The sequence below is a fragment of the Petaurus breviceps genome, unplaced genomic scaffold (assembly GCF_028583685.1).
Source record: "Petaurus breviceps papuanus isolate PSGF00001 unplaced genomic scaffold, PetGlider_PUasm1.0 76, whole genome shotgun sequence".
In the NCBI taxonomy this organism is placed as follows: domain Eukaryota; kingdom Metazoa; phylum Chordata; class Mammalia; order Diprotodontia; family Petauridae; genus Petaurus; species Petaurus breviceps.
Genome location: NW_027186473.1, coordinates 31,416,575 through 31,429,298, shown reverse-complemented (window position 1 = coordinate 31,429,298; position 12,724 = coordinate 31,416,575). Strand labels below are relative to the sequence as shown.

At 35.0% G+C, this 12,724-nt stretch overlaps 2 pseudogenes; one reads left to right on the top strand and one right to left on the bottom strand.

Annotated features, from left to right (window-relative positions):
• The first annotated feature begins 8,133 nt into the window (after positions 1-8,133).
• LOC138174778 (large ribosomal subunit protein eL28 pseudogene) lies at positions 8,134-8,551 on the top strand (annotated as a pseudogene).
• A 2,294-nt stretch (positions 8,552-10,845) lies between these two features.
• LOC138174878 (small ubiquitin-related modifier 2 pseudogene) overlaps positions 10,846-12,724 on the bottom strand; it is a 9,713-nt pseudogene continuing 7,834 nt past the window's right edge.

Here is a 12,724-nt window from a genome sequence, read left to right as displayed (position 1 = left end):
TGAATGGAAGAGAAGGAAGGAAAAATATGTAAGCTGCCTATTTTAACTAGTACTTGTTAACTGGGTGGCAAACTCACTATGCGGCTGAACCAAAACCAGGGCTAACAGCACCATTCCATTTGGTTCAGTGACATGACACAATGAACGAGCTTCCCTGGAGTAGTTAAACTTCTATATCCTGTTAATAGTTTTGCTTTCTCATGAGAACACCAAATTTAGGGTCACAGGACCTGGGTTCAAATCCTAACTCTCCTCAGCCAAGTTTGTTTGCCCTTTCTGGGCCTAACTCTTCTGAACTGTTCAATGGAAGTTTTTGACAAGACAATCTTGAAGGTTCTTTCTGTCTCTGATAGAGTAAGAATTCTTCTGTCCTCTTCCAAGGGGGGGGGGTGAATATTGTTGAGTAAAATTTCCTTCCTAAAATTAAGTGGTTAGATGTGGTTAATAGTCAAAATATGTCATATAACATTTTTCTCTGAATCGAAAACTATAGGAAAGAATTGTCTACACTGGAAAGCATTTATAAGGAAAATCACTTTTGATTTGAAGAATTGCTATTTGGAGGTGGGATTCAAAGAATTGTGTTGAGTCTCAAAAGAGAGAATTAGGAGTAATGTTCAAAAGCCACAAAAAAACAAACTTTAGTTCCGCAGAAGGAAAAACACTTAGAACACTCCCAAAATGAAATAGGCTGCCTTGGAAGTCAGTGTATTTCCCCTCCATGGGAGCTCTCCAGTGACTGGACCTTCAGTCATTGAAGGTGTATCAGGAAGGATTCTTGTTTGTGATATGGTTTACATTAAATAAACTTGATGAACCTTTGTAAATCAAAGAACTATGGCTCAAATATTTGTATTATGTCTAATGAAATTAAAGACACAGTAAAGTGTTTTAAAATGAATAAAATAATTTCAAGAGATAAATTGATTTTAAGTAGCTCTAATTTAAAAGTACATGCTCTATTTTTAGGTTGCATTGACTTGTAAATTTCAGAACTGTTTATCAAACAAGTCACACATTTAAAACCATTCTTTTCCTGCATATGAAAATCTACCACATGGATAGTCTTTGAGGGTGAACCCTAAGGGAACCTCCTAGTACATACCGGAAAAAAAAGCAATGTTGATTATATGATCAGCCTCAGGAGCAAGAGATCTTGATCACAGAGGCAGCAAATTAGTGCAAAAGCAAGAAAGCCCTTCACCATTGTGGCTGGTGTTGAAAGGGACTGAGTTACAAAAAAATTAATATGTGACATATCACTGCAATAACTAAAAAGATTTTTTGTCAGTAAATATTACTCATTAATATATAGAATATGGATATATAATTAAGAGTATAATATCTATTCAATAAATGTTCTTTTTATAACCTATCATTGGTTAGACACCTCCAAACAGAGCAGGTACAATTCCTGGACTCTCAACTCAAGATCAGACTGAAATAAAGGATTTAAGAAGTAACTGGGAATTCTCAATTGGTCAAGAGAAAATGAAAGGATTATTTAATAAAGCTTTCTGTATGTACTTATATCTGGACTCTGCTGCACACACCCAGTTTTCCTAAGATGGATGCATCCTGCTTCTAGAAGTAGACAGTCTATGTTCCCATACTTTTTGAGGGGAAGTGGCTTCTTTTCTCTAGGGTTGGAGCAGATTGTTTTGAAATCTATCAGATTGGAACAGTCTCTTTCCAGCTATTTCCTGAGACAGAAGTTTATCCCAAGCTCCCTTAATTCTAGTTTCTTTCTTTTCTTACTTCCTATTTATCCTGTATATATCTTGTTTGTATATTTTTGGCTTGTCACTCCCATTAGACTGTGAACAACTTGAAGGCAAAAAAAATCGCCTTTCTTTGTGTCCCTAGATATTTATTAGCTCAATGTTTGTCACATAGTAGGCAGTTAATAAATGTTGCCTGACTGAGAAAAAAAAATAGATTGATCTCTCCTTAGAGAATGAAGTGGTGGTGTGAGAAGGTAGCTTATGCCTCCCAGGTGTAGAAGTGAAAGATTTCTTTATAAAGTTAATCAGATTTTTGAGTGGTTAAATGGAATGAAAAGTACTAGGGACACCTGAATTTGGGGAAGAATATCAATGGTAACTTAAACCTATGGCAAAGAGGCTAGATACCAGCCAACACTTTTTTTTTTTTTAAAGCAATTGGGGTTAAGTAACTTGCTTAAGGTTACACGTCCAGTTTTTTTCTGGGTGTGGTGCTGAGTATCTGAGCACAGATTTGATCCCCAGGTCATCCCAACACTGGAGCCGGTGCTCTTACTTGCTGTGCTACCTGGCTGCCCCAAATACAGCCTTTCAGTCCCATGACAATAGTTGGTTAATCTTGCATATTCAATTTTTTTTTTTAGATTTTTCTTTTTGTTTTTTGGAGGGAAGAAGGTAGGGCAATTGGGGCTAAGTGACATGCCCAAGGTCACAGCCAGCCAACACTCTTAAGGGTACTTGAGAGCCCTGGAGTAAGGTGTGACATGTGACACTGCTGGAATTCAGCTTGTAGGTGCAAAGTTAGTCACTATCATATAACTAAATGAAACCCTGCAAATTTAAATAATATTAGCCTGGAATTCAAGAGACTTGGAATCCAGTCCCTGTCTGTCAATTGCTAGATTTATGTTATCATTCATTTCACTCTTTACTTCCTTATTCCTCAATTTCTTCTTCATTTGGAATATGAGGGGGTTCGACTAGATGATCTCCAACATCCCTTCCAACTCTAATATCTAGTGATTCTATTGATCCCAAAGAAGAAAATGACATCCACCTCAGGTGATGCATCCTGTGGAGGAAAAAAAAACAAATAAACAAAACACTGGATCTGGGATCAAACAAAACGGGTCAAACCTGGTTTTGCTATCTGAGACATGTATGCTGCTGAACAAGGCACATAACCTATCTAACTTTTTATTTCTCAGGTATAAATGAAAGGCTTGGACTAGAAAATCTCTCAAGTCCCTTTTAATTCTAAAGTCTATAAAACACCTCTCTCCATTTAGATAAGGAGTACATCAACTTGGATTATACAGAATGAGGAAATTTCACAAAGAAACAATTTAAGAAAACAGAATTGTGAAATATTAAAACAACTGATGCCGGAGAGAAATTATATTTTTTATTACTAAATTAATTAGACTGTCTAAGATTAGCTCTTGACCCACCTATTACTGAAGATACTATTTTGCTTGCTTCATAAGGTAGGTATTTAGAATTTCTACCTTCATTGTCTTAGTAGCTGATTAGTGTTCACAAATGTGTGTGGTTTGTGACTGAAAAAAAAAACCACACTCTATCCATTTAATATTATCCATTGTTACATTGATTCCAGTTTTTGTTTGTTTCTGTGATATTTTCCTACCTCCACCCCACTTACAATATTCTATTTAAATATACAATGTGGTTTGTATTTATCTTTTTCTTAGGAACTTGTCAGTAGATGAGACATATATGTTAAAGTCATTTTAAACTCTATTATTATATATATATATATATATATATATATATATATATATATATATATATATCCTTCTGCATTTCAGGTAGTTTTTTTATCTCTGTACTTAGATGTTTTACTATTTAATACATTTGTGTTTGATATTGGTATTGTTTCATTACCTATAGCTATATTAAAATAATTTAGTTTTTCTATACAGCATATATTTTTTTGTCATTACCTGTTATAAAATCATTACAATTCCTGCATTAAAAACACACTAAAACATTACTTGCTTTATTTCATTCAATCAATTTATTTCTGCATATTTGTTTTTAAGTGTGTTTTACAAGGGAAAATTTTCTTGCTTCTGGTGCTATATTCATTCTATATATCTTTTACTGGGAAAGTTTCAAATACTAAAAAAAAAAAGAAAAATAGAAAAAAATGCCCTGCAAAGTTATAATTGTTGTTTGCTTTTCCACCCATCAAATTACATTAAATTTCCTTGCATATGTATATATATATATACATATATATATACACATATATATGTATATATATATACATATATATACACATATATATGTATATAAACACTAGGCATATGCAGCATGTTTTTCATGAAACAATATTTTTTTCAGCCTCCTCCCTTATATAGAGACACAATCCTGGCCACTTCATCATCTAAGCCAGATCTAGGCTCTCAATTCCCAAGACCTTGCTGTGCTCCTCTTTTTATATTTATTTTATTTTTTTAACATTAGCTGGTAGTATGTGACTCTTCTTGTACTTAAAAAATCTAATGCTGACGTCAATGTATTAATCCATTCTTCAACCTAGATGCAAATTCTTTCATTCACTTTTTTGCACTTTATTTTAAATGGAAATACAAAATAAGAAAAGAGAAACATTTAAATACTAAAACTAAATAGTATAAAAGAAGAAAAAAGAAGAAAAAACATTACCATGCGCATAGCAGAATGAGAGAGGGGATGAAAAATATACAGAAATTGATTTCTATTGTAAGAAAGCCTATACAATAAATGCTACACATTGTGTTGAGAGCTATCCATCATTACTTCCTTGTAAGTTTTCTTTTGTTCTCTGTTGTGAACTTTTTAATTCCCCAGCCCCTCACATCAACAATTAAGCATGGATATGTATGTATGCATGCAAATATGTATTATATATACATATACACACATAAACACTCATGTGTATATACATATGTACAGACATATACACTCATATACATATATAAATCCAAGTCTTTCCATATTTTTCCTCCTGCCATACAGTGTAGTTTGCCTATTTTTCTCTTTCAATTAAATCTGTTTTAGCTTTAACTTTGTCTAAAATCATGATTACCACCCCTACTCCTGTTTCCCTAACATATGCTACTCCTGATCTTTATGTTATTTTTGTGCATATCTCTTTTTTCCTATCTCTTCTGACTCCCCTACTTTACTTCTACATTGCCCTCTAGTTACTTAATCTATACTCCACCCTAATACCTTTTTTTCTTCCCATTTCTTTATGGTGATACATATTCATTTAGGTATTCCCAGATATACAAATTAACCCCTGTTTACTGTTATCCAATTTTTTTTTCTTTGAAACAGTTTTTGGAAGGTGATGACTCTCTCTCTGGTTGATAAAAATTTAGGGTTCTTCTCCCATGATAAATTGCAAAATCTCTAGGTTTCTAATTTACTCTCTTTTTTTCCTTCCTAGACTGTTTCCTAAAATGAATTCCTTAGATGTAACTAGGATTTTTATTTCTTTGTTTTATTTTTATTTGTAGAGAATTGCAGTGTTTTTCAAAATTGAATGATTTTTGTTTTGTTTTGTTTTGCTTTTTGGAGGGGGGAAGGCAGGGTTATTGGGGTTAAGTGACTTGCCCAAGGTCACACAGCTAATAAGTGTTAAGTGTCTGAGGCTGTATTGGACCTCAGGTGCTCCTGAACCCAGGGCTGGTGCTCTATTCTCTGAGCCTCCCACCTGTGCCCTTGAATAATTTTTTTTTTTTAAAATGTTGATATTTTGGTTGTATCACTTCAGTTTTCTGTTCACTCTCCAATTTTTTTTCAGAGTCCACCTCTTTATATTTTCCTCTTCTAAAATATTGATTCTTTCTTTTTTTCTGAATTCTGTGTTCCATAATCTAATTTCCTTTATTATATCTTCCTTTAATTATTTAAAATATGGATCCAGTCTTGGTGGACCTATGTCTATTTTATTTTTGTTTGAAGATGTATAGTTTGTTCTTGTTAAGTAAAATTATTTTCTTCTTACCACTTCTCCTGATGTTCTTTTAGCCTATAGGATACTGATTGAATTAGGGTCTCTTTTTTATTTATTCATTTCTATAGATTCTATGCCAATTTTTCTTTGAAGTTTTTTTAATGAGGATTTTTTTTTCAATTTTCTCTTTTGCTGTTCTTGATTCTTTTTTTTTAATTTCAAGTGTCATAAAAATTGACCTTTGAATGTGACATAAAGAAACTGGCTTTAGAAATGACCATCTATCCAATCATTTTGCCACACATCCATCCTGGTAATCCTTTTTTATAGGAAGTTAGGTTAGTTGACAAAACTTCTTAGCAAAACAATTCTGTTTTATTTTCTTAGTACTCACAATTTGTTTAATAATCCATCGTAGAATTTTGCCAAGGATTGATGCCAAGCTTTTCAGTCTGTAAAAAATTCAATTATTTTCCCTTTCTAAAACTCAGTGTAACATTTGCCCATATTCATTCTTGTGGTGTTTCTGTGATTTCTAGGTTGCTGCAAAAATAACCCAAAGTGATTCCAGATTATGACTATTTTTTTCATGTTGTTGGTATATAGCTCTACAAGACCTGGCAACTTAAATGTGTGTAAAGAAACTAGATTCATTCTTACTGTCTTCTATTTTATTTTAGTTTTCAATTTTCTCTGAACTATGGTTGCTTTATCCTTTCCTGTTTGATTATTCCCCTTTGTTGCAAATTATATAAAGAAAAAAGGAAGAGAAAACTAATACATGGTTTATTTTTTTAAGTGACATGTAGGGTTTGGGAATAAGAGAATATTAGCTCATATCTGAATTATGCTATTTACTGCCTTGCTGACCTTAGGCAATGTACTTAATCTCTCAAGGACCCCATTTTCAGTCAGGAAAAGTAGAGGAAGGAAGAAGGCAGAGCGTTGACTAGATTATCTCTAAGATTTCTTTATCCTCTAAATTAAATAAACTTATGATATAAAGTTATTTTTTAATGTTTATCTCTTTGAATTTGAAGATTGCTAAAGGGTCAAAGGATCTCCTTCACAATGTTCAGAGAAACTTTTCAATATATTTTAAAATTGCTGATCCAAATCTGTGATTCTATACATACAGAAGAACACCTAAGGAGGAAAATTCCCCTGTGAATGCAGATCAGCTAGCTACTCCTCTTCAATATATAGTCTTAGAGAGTTAGCTACCTGAAATACCGAAAGATTGCTTTGCCTAGGAAAACTCATTCACTATGCACCAGATGTTGGACCTGAACTCAGGTCTTCCTAACTCCTAAACTGGCTTTCCATCCTCTCTTCCACAATTTCTCCCCTTTTGTCCCTTTAATCTCTCAAATAAAATATATTTTTTTCTTTTCCTAAACCAATAATATTAAAAATCTAATTATCTTTGCTTATTATTTTTGTTTCTGTTTCTGTATTTCTGCTTCTAGGTATAACTGTTATTTCTAATGTAAAAGAGTATAGAATTTTGGCAACAGTATGAAACAAATAAATATCTGTGGGAAATACTTTGAACCCAACTTTCACACACACATGCATAGATGTATATGTACATGTATGTGTGCATACACATGTATGTGCATGCATATATGCATACAGTCATACATACATACGTGTGTGTGTATAATTCTACAGGTTAAATGAATGACAACAAGAATAACAACTCAGATCTGTACAGGACTTCAAGGTTTACATAGTACTTTGCCCACAGTTGCTGAGGCAGTTAGATGACTCAGTGGATAGTGCACTAGACCTGCAGTCAGGAAGACCTGAATTTAAACCTGGCCTCAGGCACTCACTAATTTTGTAACCCTGGGCAATTCACTTAACTTTTGTTCGCCTTATTCCAATGAAGAAGAAAATGGCAAGTCACTCCAGTGTCTTTGGCAAGAAAATCCCATAGGGAATCATGAAGAGTTGGACTAGACTGCACAACTGACCAACATTCCCTATAACAATACTATAAACTAACAGAATAGGCTTAGAAGATAAAGATTTTTAAACAAGAAGGGATCCTACAAGGGACTTAGCCCATATTCACATAGCCAGTATATTCTTTGAGTTATAAAAAATGATAGATTAGATATATAGATGAATGGATGGATGGATGGATGGATGGATGGATGGATAATCAAGTTCATAGCTTAGCTTGGTTCTTAGAAAGAACAGGCTCAGTTCCTAGTCTAAAAACTCCACTTTGGCTCAAGTTCCAGGCATGCTAGCTTCTCAGGATTTCCATGCCATGTTGGCTGGTGGACTGGTATACCACCTCACTGGCAATTCTGCCTCCAAGGTCATCCTGGCTGGAACTTTTTGGTCTTTGGAGGATAACTTCCAGCACCTGAAAATGAGGACATAAAACATATAACAAAAAATAACACTGTGAGAGCAGCCTTGGCCATGTTGGCCAACCTGCTGTGGATGGTCCTTCCTAACTGCTCCAGCTTCCTCATCAAGCACAACAAGCAGGTGTACAGCACCAAGCCCAACAACCTCAAGGCCAGAACCGCGTTCTGCTACAAAGGGCTGATCCACCAAAAGAAGGTAGGCCTCTGTTGAGCCAGCCGCCAACTGGCTGCATGGGTATCCTGGAGGTTCTAAAGCAGAGGCAAGTCAGAGGAAGCCTGTCACTTCATATGTGAGGACCACTATCAACAAAAACATTCAGGCCATATTCCAAGACATCCGGCACATCATCTGCAAAAATAAATACTGGAAAGATATTGGGAAGGCCACTCCGAGCTGGGCCAGTGCCATCTTTCTGAGCCAGAAGCCAGTGGTGATGAAGCAAACCTGCCCCCCCCCCAAGAGCACCTAAGGTGCCAGGCCTGCCTTTGGCTAATAAAGTTGGACTGCCCAACTTAAAAAAAAAAATAACACCAGATTCATTCCTTACAGATAAGATAAAAGTGAGTTTAGTAAGTGAAGGAAAAGCCCTTCCCTTTCAAAGGTTCAGATCATGGCAATCCATATTAACTTCACAGATACAGTAGTTGACTTAATGGAGTCCATGTTAGATAAAATGGGCGTGCTTAAAGATTCTTCAAGGATAACTCCATCTTAGAACTCAGCATTCTAAAAAAAAAAAGTCTAGGCTACATATTCCTTGTTTAAAATTTGCCATTCCTAACAATTGACAAGAATGCTTTTCTTTTTTTTCCACAGTCCTAGTCCCAAATTCAAAACAGTTTTCTATGGTCTCTAAGGAGGCATAAGTAATGTCCATTCATTTGTTTTCCGAGCACCATACTGTCAAGTCTAAAAGTAGTCAATGTTACATTCTCATACACCAGCCCATACGTATATAAGAAAATCATGAATGTTACCAAATGCCAAGTTTTTCATATTCACAGAACAAGGTATATTTCACAAAGTTCCCCATACAAGTCAACAAAATAAGAATTTTAGAAATCTAACAAAATATTTCTGCTTGCTTAGCCTTATTAACCTTAAGAGTCTTTTCTCGACGTACAAAATAAAAGAGAAAAGATGAAAAAACAAAACAAACCCACAAAAAAAATGTTTCCTGATAGGAACAGAAACTGGATCCATACTGAGCTTTCCAAACTACTTGTAACTCTCCCTACTGAGATCTGGGACTCAGGGTCAACTTGGCATTGTCCTTTTCTCGAAATAGAAAATTGTCCTGGGTAAAAACTCTTCCAATGATTCCATCTGTGCAGAAGGCCATTCAAGGTTGGGTCTGAACAGAAAAGTGTCCCTTTCTACACAGGGCATACTCAAATTCTCTAGAGGTCTTTTTCATAGAAACAATCCTCATAAAGGTACCAGCAATTTCCTTCCCATCCTTTATACCAAAAAGAACATGAAATTCCTGCAAGGATCTTTGAAACAAAATGGAATTGTAAACTCACCTATCAGAACAGGAAGAAATATATGCTCAGCTATAGATCTAGCACAGAATGTGAGCTATTTGTGGATTTAAGGCACAGTTATGTTGATCTAAGAGTTGTAAGGCATTTTGCTTTCATAAAAGGCAAGTGCTATAGATCTGTTTAAATAAAAATAATAAAAACCTATATCTACATTTTTCTAGATAGTAGCAATCTAATGATTTCAAATTTCTTCCACCAAATTTTACATCAGTATTTATATGACTCAATAATATGGAACATATCAGTATTCTAATCTTTATAGAGAATTAAAAAATATAAGAAGTAACAGTACATCAATGGTCAAACAATCAAATTAATGAGGAGTTTGTAATTTTTTTTTTAAAACAAGAAGTTTATTTAAATAACAAGATGTTTGACTTTAAGGGAAAACTATCTACAGTGTTTCCCCGATAATAAGACACTGTCTAATTAATTTTTTGGACAGAAAAACACCAGAGGGCTTATTTTCAGGGGAGGGCTTATTTTAATGAACGTTGACAGCAATTTTAATAAACAGGTAAATGTGAACAAAAAAATGTACCTTTATTCAATAAGCAAATCACTGGGGAAGAACAGGATGACGTGCTCACTGCTGCAGCTTTGATTGTATGCAGCTCGGAGCGCAGCGTGCGTTTCACGGGGGGGACGGTGCATAATGTAGCGTGTAGGGCAGGGGATCACCTTCACTACAGTAGCAATCTTAATAGGACTTATTTTGGGGGGAGGGCTTATTTTAGAGGAATCTTACACAGTAAGGGGAGGGCTTATTTTCGGGATAGGTCTTATTATCGGGGAAACACGGTAGGATCAATTTCTTTATAGTAATTTATCCCTGCTGAGAGACAGACATTGCCCTACATGTAACAGCTACTGTACAAAAAAAGTTATAAAATCATTCTTGGTTTTACAATGATAAAAGAAAAACATTGAAATTATCCAATCAAACAAGGTGTACAAGGATTTTTTGCGGGTTTGTTGTTGTTGTTGTTAAACAGTGACAGCAAAATAACTTACTGGAATATAAAAATTAAATTTGAATGAGCATGCCACTAATGGAGAAAAGGGATATTTTCACTAAACCAGTTTGTTTTTTCCCATCCCCATCTCCATTTGATGTTGATCAAAACATACCATAAAACATTTAGTTAAAAAAAAATTATGCATTATGCCTGTGCACATAAACCAGTTACTTTATGTACAACAAAGGAATGGGGAAGGGAATCAAAGAAGAGAGAAAACTATACTGCAGTAGTCAGGATATGGATGAACCAAATCTTGGTTTTCTAATTGTGAATGTATTGTTTTCCTTGGGAGCACAGTTCTGGAGTAGAGTTGTAGATTCTCTTTTTAGTAAGCACCTCCTGTCTGCTGCTGGAATACATCAATTGTACCTTCATTCTCCATTTCCAACTGTGCAGGTGTGTCTGTTTCATTGATTGGTTGCCCATCAAATTGGAATCTGATCTGCCTCATTGACAAACCCTGTCATTCACAATAGGCTTTCATTAGTTTACTAAGTGGTGCGTGCCTCTTAATCTTAAATTGCACCACCGAGCCATCTTGCCCTGTCACCTTCAAATTAATGTGGTCATTGTTTTTAGTCTTGACTCCTTCCTTTGGCTTTTCGTTGGCTGTGGAGAGACCAGGGGTCTCCTCAGCCACGGCTTCACAAAAGAGGCACCAGGATGGTCTGCTCCAAGGGAACGGAGGGAGAAGCAGCAGCGGCAGGAGCAGAAGCAGGAGCAGGAGGAGGAGGAGGAGGAGGAAGATGATGGTATTAAGGATGAGGAAGAGGAAGAGAAGCAAGGAGTTTGTAAAATTAAATCATTTGAAGTGACTTGTAAGGCAATAATCATTGGCGGGGGGGGGGGGAATCCACTTTACTTTTACAGACGGAAAAAAGTTTGTTTTTTTTTTCCCCCAAATTTCTCTGAGATTTCACAGTCTAATATAATTCAGAAAATAAAAGTTGTAGGTCCTGGGAGTCCCCATAAAAGTGAAGAGTCCAATTTTATCCCAAACAAGGCTTCACATGCAACACTTTTAAAGAGAAATATTTACTTCAAAAGACACTCACAAATATACACTTACTCCCCCAGGATTTGGGAAGCATAAAATGCCCCTTGCTGCACACTAACTCAGTTTCTGGGGAGGGGAAGCACATTAGGTTCTAAACTCAGTTTGGTTCCCATCAACCACAGTCCCAGTTCAAATACCACTTGAACTTATATATAAATAGTATAACTTTTTTTTAATAAGGGTAAGAATTCAAATGCTTTTCGACTGTCAAATTTTTTATTGTCTCATCCTACAATAGGCATCTGAGTGTTGTATTGGGTCAATCACTGGGCCTAGAGTCAGGAAGACCTGAGTTTAAAACTGCCCTTAAATGTTTACTAACTGTATGACCCAGGGCAAGTCATTTATCTCACTATCTTCCTCAATGTTCTCATCTATATTGTGGGGAAGATAATCACACCTAACCCACAGGATTGTTGAGAGGATCAAATAAGATTATATTTTCAAAGTGTTTAAAAGAAAGTCTGTCACAGAATAGATGCTTATTAAATACCCCCCCAACTACATTGTTTTTTTTTTTTCAAACCTAAGATTGATTTCCTTATATTTAAAACAGAACAAGAACCCAAGGAAAACTTAACATTCATCCCTTCCTTGAAGTTTACCTCAAATAAAAGGTGACAAAATTATTGATGATTTTTTTTTCTATCTGCTCCCTGACAAAATGAAAGTTATCAACTTTAGGAGCAAAGGTTCATTTTACCTCTAAAATTATGATTCAACAGTGATTATAGTATCTATTATCTTTCAGATTTTCTTGAAGTGATTAGAGGGTTGGTCACACTTAAGAATACAATATAGGAAGGTTATTATTCACTATAAAAGGTCTTAGTCATGAAATAGATACTTATAGTTAATATTAGAATCTGGAATGCCCATTCTTTTCCCCAACTATAATTAATCTTGTGACCTTTGACAAATTACTTACCCTCTCTTGGCAAAAGTTTCCTCAACTAGATAGATAGATAGATAGATAGATAGATAGATAGATAGATAGATAGATAGATAGATAGATA